General features: G+C 46.8%; 1 long non-coding RNA gene across 1 annotated transcript; it reads right to left on the bottom strand.

Moving 5' to 3' along the window:
• Positions 1-1,372: 1,372 nt before the first annotated feature.
• LOC146760994 (uncharacterized) lies at positions 1,373-10,119 on the bottom strand. Its single transcript, XR_014945695.1, has 3 exons — positions 9,980-10,119; positions 2,482-2,593; positions 1,373-1,500 (listed from the first exon to the last, which is right to left on the bottom strand). It is a non-coding gene; the product is annotated as an uncharacterized LOC146760994 (long non-coding RNA).
• Positions 10,120-13,151: the final 3,032 nt, after the last annotated feature.

Here is a 13,151-nt window from a genome sequence, read left to right on the forward strand (position 1 = left end):
TCTTTGGCTGCCAAATGTCAATGTGTTTGACTTCAATTTCTTCCTCTTGTCCGATAGCTAAAACCAGCAGAACACTCCTGCCTGAAATTGTTTCCTACCCCCAAGAGGAAAACTCAACAAATATGAGATATATTTTTTCCCTTACTGAGATATTTTAGAGCAAATTTTTAAGCAAAATACAAATATGACTTCATCTGCATTTAGTTTAATTTAACTCAGTATTTGCCTTCCTGTGTTGGTGAAACTCACCCTTCACCATTCTTCCTGTAACATTTTCCCCAGCAGTTCAATAAACACCGAGATGTTCCTAGGCTTAATATTTTTTCACACATTTTTCAGAATTTCCCCAGTTTATATTACAAGTACCGAGATGTAAAAGTAACTTATTTACTCTCTGATAGGATGAATGTGCTTTAACTGAAAAGTAGCCGAGAAATTAATGAAAAAAAAAAAAAAAAAAAGAATAAAAAGAAAAGGAAATGAAATAAAAGAAATGGAAAAAAAAGAAACAGAAATGAGATAATTCTAGATAGCATTCTGCACATTTTACTCAACAGAAAACGGGGCAAGCCCCTGGGAAATAAAAGTGAGATATGTGTTGGTCCCTTGGCTGAGCCATATCTGGATTATGAGCCACCTACCTATTAACTTCCAGGAATTTGGGGTCAGAGAGTTTCTTAGAGCCTATTCCTTTCTTATCAGTTGTGCTCCCTTGAATGAGTGAGCCATATTTTACTTCTGAGGGAATGCACACAGGTCCCAAACCTGACCAATGCTACAGTAATAACCGTATCATCATAGATGTGAAACCCCTTCCAATTAGGAGCCTGTAACAGACTTATCTGCCTTAATCTGTGAGCAGGAAGGACAGATGTTTGACAAAAGCCTCCAACTCTCTATTAAGTTGTGAGGAGGTGAAAGTAACTTCTATGGAGTTAAGATCTTGCTTTATGTGTGTTTAAATGTCAGCCTTTACTTCCAATGGCAGAAGTATGCAGAGACGAAGTATAGTATTACTATAAAAAGGATCATCACCTCTTTGTTCTATACCGTTGGTGCTGCATTAATACAGTCCATCCACCACTGCCACGATGTGAGGAAATCTAATAACATGAAACTAGATCACTAATTTCTGACCTCTCAGTTCTCAGTTTCCATTGAGGAGTAAAGAGCTGTTTTACTGAAGGCTTTTTAAATTACATTCAGTGGAAATCATACAGTAAAACTCATTCAGAAGGCTATTTCTTTATGGAGAAAACACGATACCGCCTCAGCCTAGAGGAGTACTGGGAACAATGCAACGAGCCACTGGTGCTGCAGTCCAGATCACCCACCCACAAACAGCACTGCTTCTATGGAAAATGGCACCCACCAGTAGGTAATGTGCATCCATCAAAACTCTGCGATTATCCCTCACTCTCCTGAGCACATTTTGGCTGGTGAGGCAGCATGGAGATCAGAACCGCGTCCAGGCCAAAGGGTGAAGCTGCTGTGTCACCACTAGAAGCAGAAGGAATGCTTTAAGTAAAACAATCCTGAGAAACATCTGTTCATGAAACAGTTTAAGGTCACTCCACAGTCCTGTACATGCTTCTGAAGAGCTCATAGCTCATAAACAGACCTCAGTCATCCCACAGCACTGTCACGCCTTCTTTCCAGCAGACACTTGTATGTGTGAGCCTGTGGCACTTTCAGTTTGCAACAGGTACAAACTTTGTTGTCTGATAAGGCTGTGACACTCACCCAGCAAACCGCACCATTTTATAAAGAGAACAAGAAGTTCTTTTGGCTATCAAGAGGCTTTATGATCTTGCTGAAAATGACTTTATTTTCCTCAAATTTACTCCTTCTCCGATATAATATTTTGGTGGTTTTTGTATGCTTCAATAAGGAAGAAATGGAACCCCATTTCATTCAAGAAATGAAACCGTGGCTCAAGTACAGAAGGTTCATCTGCTCTGGATGCTGAGAGATGTTTATTTACAACATCCTCTGGGCTGTCCAGGCAGGAGATGCAAGGAGAAAGCACCTAAGGACCCAGATCAACTACCAAAAATCAAATAGTGGCCCAATTATCATCCAAAAATTGGGTGAGGTCAACAGCCCCACCCGAAGGGTATTTTTCCTTGAAGCAGCAGTTCAGGTCATAATTTGCTGCCTACCATAACCATAATGTTATTTAAATTGAGTTCCTTCTGAATGTAATTTACTGCCATGGTTTATTGAGCTTATTTTAACACTACATCGGGAGATTAAATATTAAACTATCATTTTAACTGTTTTATAAAGGTTACATTAGTACATTCCACTTCTTTATTGCTCTGCTGAATGTCAAGGTGCAGAGCACTCAGCACAGCCCAATGGTGACTGGGAGAAATAAAGGTCATGTTCCATACATCTGATTCAGAATTCAACCTCGGCTTTACCCAGAAAACTGCCCACCAATGAACGCCTACAACAGATTAGGAAAATAGGGGTCACCTGCACCCAGAGCACCAGTAATGCTAGAGGAATGTCTGATCCGGGGCCATATGCTGGCCTGCAGGGCTTTCCCATTTTGACCTCGGTGATGTTTGCAGCTCCCCATGCTGGGCTGTGAAAACAAAGAGCGTAGTGACAACGATCAAACTGGAAGGCCACGGGAAGCTGCATGCACCAGGGTGAGGTGTGCGGTCACTTCTCCCCTTACACAGTCACCGCAGGTGTGATGGAAAGCAGAAATGAGAAGCCCAGGGACAGTGCAACTGAGTGGGACTAGAAAAACCCCGAATCTGCAGGGCCTTCGACACTCCGGTTGTGCACTGCGGGCCCCTGGGACAACTTGTACACCTTGCACCCTCACCGTGTGATTCACACTCGGGTGCTGTGAGGTTTGACACAAACACATGGCCAACCAATGGCGGAGCTGGGGTGCAGAGCGGGGCCCCTGCTCCCAGCCAAGTGCCAAAGGCTTTTAGCACCTGGGTGCAACACAGCCCTTGGCTGCTCCAGCCACAGCCAGCCCCGCAGTGGGGCTCTCTGCAGTGAGGAAGGTGCACAGATCCCATGAGCTCCTGCAAACACCAGCTGCATGTGGCACTCCCACAGCTGCTGCTTCACATCCGTACATGCTGGGCCAGTTCTTAGTAACACATCCCTATTCCCTGTGCCTCCAGGTACTGACTGTGTGTCGAGGTAATTAATTGCAGTGATGTGCTATGAGAGGAAGGTGCCCACGTGCAGTGCACACTGCTTTTCCTGAAGGCCCCAGCAGTGGGACAGCCCTCACGGGAGCACAGCACCCCACCACCACCCACTCCTCAGCAAAGGTGACTGCTTTCCACCTTGGTCTCTTCACAAGAATCTGGGTGGCTAAATGTAAAAGCTGATCACCACAAAGAACTCTTACGAGGCTTTCTTCTTCTTCCTCTGTCTCCCACGCACTTTGCTAGATCGCAAGAAGCAGTTTCCTCACCAAAGATTGGTCCCGCACTGTTAGTGACTCTCACAGAGTGATGACCATACCTTCCATGAGGCACTGCTCACTCAGCGCACGGCTGGATGCAAGGTGGGGAGAGCACAGGGATCCTGAGGGTGTGGGCCTTGAGCATACAAGCAAGTCAGTGTAGTGTGATGCTGCTCATTGCCCTGAGCTTCCTCCTCTCCAAGGCAGGGAGGGGCAGGCTGGCCAGGTGTGCCCCAGCATTCCATGCCTGACTTCAGAAGCTGAGCGCAGGGTTCGTGCTGCAGCCCACAGCAGTGAGGCTGCACGGAGGGCTGGGTGCTGGGGAGACGCTGCCATGGTTGTGATTTCCCACTTTGAGTCATCACTCCCCATTGTCGTCATCCATCACGCACAGCGGTGGGGCACAGTCACGTATTCAACCCCCTTGTTGGTAGGCAGGAGGGCTGCACAGAGGCTACATGACCCTTGCCATGGGGAGAGAAGCCCCCACACACCACAGGGACGGGTGCAGCCTTGCACACTGTGCTGGGCCCTGCGGATGAGTGCCAGCCCTTCCTCATGTGGTCACACTTTTCCTTGGCTTGCTCCCCAGCCATTCCCCTCTCAACACCCCTGGAGAGGCTGCAATGTCATTTCTCAGGATCTGACAGTAATGCTCCAGCTTCACTCTTTTTGGTTAAGCTTTCACCCCATGCATTAGAGAAATGAGTCACGCTCACCATCTCTCAGTGCACTCCCGTTCTCAGCACCCTGCCCTAATATTCAGTTTTTTCACTATCACCTGAAATACACTCCCCTTAATCTCTAGTATTAGTTTATGGGAGGAAATAAAAACATTAAAAATAAATCACACTTATAATGAGAAGCTTCCAAAGCCTCTAACCCTGAAGCTCACTCCTACAGCTACACCATGGGATCTCCACGCTCAGTACTAAGAGGATAATTTTTCAGTGCACCCCAGTTTAACAGATACACACAGTTCTTCGTTTTTACCCACAAATGACTGCATAGATTAACTGAGAGACAAAACTCAACCAGGCATATCTGTCCCCTGTAAGGAATTTCACAGAATAGGAGAGGACCGCAATATCCTCATCACAGCTTAAAACCCTTCCTCCTTGCACCAGATTTACATAACTCATTGAGAGCTTTAGATTAAAAATTAAGAAAAAATAAAAATAAAAATCCCATTTGCCCACAAGGCTGGGATAGCAAATGAGCAGAGCAAAGCTTCAGCCCAGAATGGGTTTAATCATTCCAATTGGGTTTTGAACACACCCAAGTGTCCTCTTGCCATGTGACTGCACCTAGGAGCATTCACAGACCTACAGGGGACCATTTGTACCACCACTGGAAGTGGTGAGATAGCATTTTAAATGATCCAAGGGGAGAAGCCCTCTGTCCTTCCCAAAAGTAAAAGGACACCGTGGCACAATGCACAGTGAGAGCCTCTCTGCACTGACAAACTGAGTGTTTTCCTTCAAAAATACTTTCCTGAGCTCTAGACCAAGCTTGCACTTGCACAACAGCCACTCTGACCTGACTGAATCAGCTGCAGCTGCAGTAAGGCATGGCTTGATCACACTGATTTCAGGGAGCTCCTTCAGTTTGTGTCAGTGTGCAGTGTGTTCTTCTGAAGCTCAGGGAAGACCCTGGCACCAGGGCTGCATCCCCTGCTCTGAGCTGCCACTTGCTCCGTGCTCATGCCCTCTCCAGTTCCAGATGGGAACAGGGTGCTGCTTCCTCTCTCTGTTTCCAGGATCCTGATTCTGCAGGGCTGACGTTGAGCTCCCTTGGTCTCTGATGCTCAAACACATACATAAGTACTTTGCTGAATCAGGCCCTCTTAAAGCATGAGAAGGAAGACATTCAAGCTCTCTAATCCAGCAGCACAGCAGGGAACTGCTTGTCTCTGCATGATTGTGTAATTGCTCTTCAAAGAGAAGCAAGTTTCTCCATCCACACAGCACCGATAAACCTCAGCAGTCACTTTGGTCTTCCAGCCCCAACTTTCAAGATTATTTGTTATGGATAAAAGGAAAGATGCTTCCATTCCCATAGCTGACAAGTTTTGCTGCAGGGCACGCGTTTATTTTCCATGCTGTTGATCTCTTCCTCCCCGTATTAGGCTAATTCATCAGATTAATAAAGGACGATCTAGCTTCCTGTAGGGCTATATTGATCGCTCAGGGAACACGGAGGCTCCTTGCAATGCCACCTTTCCCCTGAGAAAAGGGAATGGTTGTTAAGGATTTGCGATGCATGGAGGCCACAGCAGGTTCTCATCAAGTGATGGTGGAGGAGGTTATGCTGGGGCAGAGGGGAGATGCTGAACACACCCTAAGTGCTGTTATGCCCCTGTTTGCAGTCTGGCCTCTCCCTGCCCATATGGAGCATACCCAGCAGCAGGTGTCCAGGAATTTCTTCATGTCACACAATCACAGTGCCCCCTTCCTGATGTGACAATTACCCTCTCACTCCAAATAAAATTACTTCTACACCTTTAGGCTACAGCTTTGAATGAAGAGCTTTAATTCTCCATAATCTCTCCACAGCTCCCTTGATCTCTCCTTGTCTGGGCAGAAACCCCCATCCCGCCAGCACAGCCTGCTGCTGCTTGGTGGGAAGCGGGACCTGATATTTGACCTTATTAAAAACAATCCCTCTTTATTTGTACCAAGCTGCAGCCCCCTGATGCTCAACGACTTACTACCGTACTCTTCACCTTTCTTCTGTTTTAATGTCATCTATGAATGTTCTCTTTTCTCTCCCAAACACATTACATATGAGACAGCAAGGCCTGAGCCAACAGGACTGGGAGGAAAAAAAGCCCACCTGCTACTGCTACAGCCACACTGAGGCTTCCAAGGCAGCTGCCTCTAAACCTGCTCCACGCATATGGTATTAATGTCATATAATTCTCAATCCTTAATCAATAGCTTCGAAGAACCAAATATCTCTGCAAATTACAACAACATTATAACCTTTAGCAGTCTAATTTGCAATCTCATTAAAAAGATATCAAGCTCTTTTCTGTAACCCTACAGTGATGGAATAACTCTCCATCCTTCATTAGCCGTACCCTGGCACGCGCCGCCACACATCTGTCTCACAGCAGTGTCACACAGGCCATCCCCAGCCCAGCCTCCAGCCCAATTCCAGATCCCAGCACAGTGCTGGGGGCTCCCCCCACTGCCTGTCCGTGCTGTGCTGACAGGACAGACCTTGATGTCACCCTTCTGTGAGCAGGTGATGATTGCTCTCACAAATGCTAAATGATATGCAAAGCATCCGTCACACCCTGCTGTTCCAAGCTCTAACTCTTCCTTGCCTTTTCCCCCTCCCTCCAGAGCCTCCCAGCAGCTGATGGGAAGCATCTGTCCCACCCACAAGGCTGGGGATGGAGCAAGAGGAGCAGGAGTGGGCTGCTGCTAATTAACAGCACGGCTCTGTCCCACTCATCAGCCGGAGGTGGTGAGCCCTTCTCTTCTGCTCTCTAATGCTGTTGAGAGACTACATCCATTACAGCTTGAAAACGAGCACATCGGTGCACACTTGCTGCCATTGAAGGGCTTTAAAATCGGCTTAGTATGGAAAAAAAAAAAAAAAAAAAAAGGGAAAAAAAAAACCCACAAAATGAAAGACTTGGGTATGGCAATAAGGGCTGAATGGCAATGGTAGAGCAAGGCTGAGTGAGGCACAGGGCTGCTCCAGGGCTGGTGGCATCGCTCAGCCCCAGCCAGGCCCAGGGGCTGGACTGTTTGGCCCTGCTGGAAAACTGCATTCAATTACAGAGAAATTAAGGAGCAGCTGAAACAGTGCTGTCTCTGGGAGAACTTACAGCATGTTTTTGTAGTGTGGGATCAAAGTATTTGAAGTCTTAAAGCAGGATCAAACCACTGGAAGCTTGGGCACCATCCAGCCAGAAGGATGTAGGATCTGTGCTGCTAATTATGATTACTGTGTGAATAAACCGTTACACAACTGCAGAGAGAATGTATGTAAATAAGTATATCATAGAATGGTTTAAGTCAAAAGAGGACTTTAAAGGCCACCTGGACCAACCCCACCCTGCACTGAGCTCTACCAGATGCACCTGGCTCTGTTGAACCTCATGAGGTTCTCCTGGGCCCACTGCTCAGCCGGTCTGGGTCTCTGGATGGCATCCCATCCCTCAGGTATGCAATATATATTACATTACTATATATAATATATGCTACATATTTTAGCTCTGTCAACTACTGTAACATTAATCAACAGAATGGCCAATGTTTCTGAAGTTCTTCACATCCATCCTACGCTGTAGCCCAGGGCAGCCCCCTGTGGTGGTGTGGGCTGAGCGATCCTCACGGAGCGCTTTGCTCTCAGACATCAGCCTCACACACTGTACGAGTTATTTCATGTTTAATTGCATTGATCCGCCTTGAAAGTTTTAAACATCTGCCTAATAATGGTCTACAACTGATTTGTTATCCGGAATACAATAAACCATTATCTGTGCAGAGCTCACCAGGAGTCCATGCTCCATGTGCTACAGGTAGGGAAGGCCAAGGAGGTGAAGCAGCACTCACCGCCCATGAGGCTGTACCCCCTGACTGAGCCCACAGCCCTCCCCATAAAGCACCACTGCAGCAGCACAGGAGGCATCAGCTGCAAGCACGGCCCAGGAGATGGTTTATTTAAGAGAGCGGGCGGATTGTTGTACAAGATCCTGATGGATTATTCCTATCTGAGAATTTACAGATACTGCAGGAGCGTGGCCAACAATTTGGATTAGTTTAGATTAAACTCGGGCTGAGTTGTTTTTTCTCCCGAAGGAAATCTCAGCCTTAGGTCTACAGCTTTTTTCTAAGGGAAAGATGTCTACAAAAACAACTTTTACGCTTTCCAGCAGGCACCTGAAGTGCTTTTTCCATCAATCACCTTTGATATATGGAGGCAGAAGCGCGAGTTACTTCATTAAGAGCACTGGCACATAGCGGGGTACATTTACATATTAATCAGACAGCTGAGCTGCCGCTCTTCCCATCCGTGTGCCTCTGCAGCCACCAGTCAGTGTGGGCACACGTCCCCCTCCCCGCTGCGGGTGCAGCGGCAGGGAGCAGCCTGCATCTGGTGCTCCTGCAGAGCAGAGCAATACTCACAGTGTCATGACTGCATGGAAGCCAGGAGCTCTGGGCACCTGCTGGAGCACAGCAGTGCCTGGGGACAGCGGTCACAGCAGCAGGGGCTGAAGCAAGGTCCCAAAGCAGGACTCAGCCTGCATCGCACTGGGCTCCAAGCTGCCTTGTTAAATTCCATTCACCCCGATGTTAAAACTGCATATGTGAGAGCCCTGCTGGTCTTCAGCACAACAAAATGCAAACCTGCCAGCCCCATTGGCCCCAAGCACAGGACAGTGCTATGTGTCCCAAACTCTTATTTACCCCTTGTTTAACCTGGCTACTCTACACATGACACACATCTTTCCCAATACATTCCCACTGCTTTCTCCCTCAGCATTTAAAGGCAGCACTGAGCTCATCCTAAAAGAGTTGATAAAACACTGAGCTAGATACTCAAGTAACTCAAAATGAAAATCCAGCATCTAGCAGCTCTGACCGAAGGACAGGTATCTGGGTTTTCAATGACCAGGTAGATCTCTTGGCTGATACTGACACAACTCCCTTGTTTCCCTGCACTCCATGGTGTGTTTTTTTCCCAACCCATATCTCATCCTCTCTCCACCGCTGGTTCCCATCTCTCTTCTCCTTCACTCCCACGTCCCCCCAGTTGTTCATAAAGACCCCAGCCCATGCATGCCACAGGGCCACAGCTTGCCCTACATGGTCTCCAAAGTTGGGCACACTGCACGACCCTCCAGGCCCCTCACTACATTTATTTATGTAGAATATATACAGAGCCCCACTGGAAGGCAGCAAAGAGGATTCCAAGGACTTGTCAACAGACCCAGGTGATTGGGCAAGGAACCTGCTGCCTTCCCCCAGCCCCTGCATTGCATCCATCTGTCCTCACCTGACCCAGCAGGTCATCAGAAAGGACTGAGCTGGAAGGGACCTTTAAAGACCCCTCCAACCACTACAGGTTGCCACTTCTGTAAGCAGGTGCCTGTACATGGGGAATTGAAACCCAAATCTGCAGCCCTACCGAGAGACATGGCATTATTCAGACACTCATATGTGGCACTTGTTAAAGATGAAGGTTGATTTGCACATAAGCTTTCAAAAGCTGCACAGAGAGGTCTTTTGTGATGCACTGAAAGAGGTGATTAGGAAACCAACTAGGTGAGAGGCTGCATGTGGTTTCCATCAGCCTTGCAGAGAATCACAGATTTGACTAATACTGCAATACACGGTCATCATTTAGCAAATCTGTCAAACTGCTCAGACACCATCCTGGCACCCCAGAAGACATATGAAAGTTGGACGCCCGCTCTGCTCTTCCCACAGCTCAGCCTTCTGTTAAGCAACTTCAGGGACAGAGGAGCCTGTTTTTGCTAAAATTCATCTTTGGACTGGGGTGGTAAAAACTCACCTGTAGGGACCTCCTGGAGCGAGCCTTTCCCAGCGCACTGCACACATGGACACAAGAGGGGTGCTCCCACCTCCAATCTTCCCCCTCAGCGTCCTCCTCAGGAACCCACAGGCCTCAGTCCCTGCTGTGAAGACACTCACTGCTGTCCCACCACAGCTCATCAGTGTGTGAGAGAAAGAGGAGCCTGGATTAGGACAAATCCATCCATAGCACAAAGAGCACTTCAACTACTACTGAAAGGGAGCAAAGACAGAAACATTCATTATTTAGTGGAAAGCCTGCTCAACCTGAAGGTGCAAAAGTCTTTTAAATGCAACTGATCAGACCTGCCTGGGTCAGGAGCTGCATCTGTTTGGTCCCAACAACAGCCAAAGAGCTGAATGTGAAGCCGCATACATTCCAGTTTAAAACTATTCAAATGAATATAAATATATCACAATTTTCAGACTTATCTTTCTGTAAGCCAAGAACACTTTCAACAACTGTGCCAATGAGTTAAGAAACTGGAACAGTTGGTTTTTTTTTAGGGAATAGAAAGTTAGGTAGTAAAGAGTGGACAGCAGCACTTGGGAGAGGCTGCTGATTTCATCCACATGCTGAAATGATCTGATTTACTGTCATCAGTGAAACAATACACCTGTGTATTGTATTTCATCAGTTAGCACTCAGCAGCAGCCAGCTCACCTTACTGGTTTTAGTGTTTGCTGGGCATTTCTTATCGAAACGCTCTGCTCTGCCCAGAGATGCCTCGCTGGGGCCGACCACCGCTGACATGCTCCTGCCTCCTGTGTAAGTACCCACGTCCTCACCACGAGTGCAGCACTTCAGTGTTTCCCATTGCTCATCTCAGCCTGCACACCCGCAGATCACATCCTAACGGCATCGACAAACACAACCTGCTCTCAGATTTCTCAGTGACTATCATTGTGCAATCATCTCCTGTCTTATCTTATGCTCCACTGGCTCTTTATTTCCATTAAAGGCTCCTGTAATTCAATATTTTCCTCGCATACGAATATTCTCCTGAGATGCAGAATTTGGCCCATCTAAATGGAGCAATTAACTCATTTTCAGACAGAAGACTCAACTTATCTAAGGCTCCAATAGCCACAAATCACAGAGAGCAGCTCCAGAAGGATGAAGCAGCTCCAGCAGCTCCCAGCTCACCCCCCACAGCAACCCTCCTCTTGAGACCAAGCGACTGAGGGAGCACAGCCAGAATGTTAAATACTCCCTTAAAGCAGTCACGTATTAATATGATGTAAGTACAATATATATTTGCCTTGCAATTCTGAAAACACCTGCTGAGAGTTGGCTGAGCCTAAATATGGCCGCCAACTGAGGGGACCGAGGCCTCAGCTATGGAAGAGCCGCTCCACTTAGGTTGGTGTCAAGATGGCGTAGGTGACACACAGCTTCCACAGGACGCTGGGCTAGATGACCTGCAAAGCTCTTTTTCAACCAATGGTTCTTCAGTCTTACTAAAAATGATGAGCTGGTTGCAGGGTGTTAACGTACATTTTGGATGTTGTAACAAACATCTTGGATGTCACAAACTGACTGCAGCTTTTCACAGCCTGGCTGGAGACTAGGGGCTGTCTTAAAGCTCCAAAGCTGCTGCATGTTAATGTGAATGTTACCTTCAGTCAGTGACCTGTTACATACTATGAGCTGTACTGAAACATCATTAAAAAGCCCTGGCTCTAAACAGGACAGGAAGACAGCAACCCCCCCCCCCCCCACACACACTGCAATACAGACCAAGGCGAAGCAGGAAAGCTTCCCATATTTCAGAAGGGTTGCAGGAAAAAGAAATCCATGAAGCTCAGCAACAGTCAGTCCTACCAGAAATAACTGAGAAATCACCTGGTGCCTGAACAATCAAAGAGGCCAACTTGAATGAATGCGTCACCACAAATTATTTACACATATCCAACGCTAAGAGCCAAGTGAATCTCACCTCTGAGCACCACAGTACTAGAATGCAGCAGAATTAAGACTTCCCATTGACTTCTGCAAGAGCTGCAAGTCACTTCTGAGAATACCCTTGCTGTGATTGGAGCTGTGTGGTATTACTAACTTGAGCTTCACTTTGCATAATTGCTAGGATCCTCTTCTGAGAACAGAACTCTTTGTAATCAGCTGTACCAAGTTTATTTGATGGCAGGCATCTGCCTTGAAAGCCTCAGCTCACCCAACCAGTCAGACCTAATTCCTGCGGCACACACTGTCCTCTGTACCTTAAAATCATAAGGGAAAAGTTTCTCATTAGAAGAATTGCTGTTCTTAAATCCAGGAAATAATCCTTTTGTTGTACGTATGCAGGTTAAAGGAGACAATCTGATAAAGCAGATTCCCCTGCATGCCCATCACTTGAGTACCCCAAGAGGAATGATTCTGCCCACTTGCCATCGCTACCACACTGCGTTAGGAGAGGAGTAAGAGGGCCCTTCTACATTCGTGCTGGAAGGGAAGAATAGAGCAGGGACACTTCAAGAGGACTTCAAAAACAGGCAGGAATGAGTTAAAACTACTTTACTCTTTAAAGATTTTGGATGAGATCTCATGTAAAACATCACCAACAGAAGTGTTCCCACTCATCTCCTCCTGCATGGGTAGGAGGAATACCTTGTGCTAACGCAGCAAACCTGCCTTTTTTATTCCTGGAATACCATGGTCTGAAAGCCCTGACCCAGAACCAAGCAGCTTTATTTGTCCATAATGTTTTCTGATGAAAAATGAATTATCTCACTGTGCCAGCAGGTGAAAGAGCTGCCTGTATTTGCCCAGTTCATGCTGACCACCCCATCAGTTTCCAATGAGCAAGATCATACCACACACCATCCCTTGCTGTTATATGAATAAGAGATTTTTATATATATATATATATATAAGCTTCCTCGGAGGCAGGGATTCAGCAAACGTCTAAATGACAGATCTTTTCACTAATAATGATGGAGTGTGACCCAGATCTAATACTGCAGACTAAGGCAACAGCATATGAAGAGATGACAATTCTACACTGTAAACCCACAGTACCCATGCATCTGTGACAAAACAGCAGCACAACAACAGCAAACATAAACAAGATGTTCTCTTTGGTAAATGCAACACGAATCTTAGAGAAAGGAAGGCAATGCAAATAGCTCAAATCCCCTCCTTAGTGCTCTCT

Source organism: Coturnix japonica, chromosome 4 (assembly GCF_054131305.1).
Source record: "Coturnix japonica strain WE chromosome 4, WE-NBRP24, whole genome shotgun sequence".
Taxonomy (NCBI): domain Eukaryota; kingdom Metazoa; phylum Chordata; class Aves; order Galliformes; family Phasianidae; genus Coturnix; species Coturnix japonica.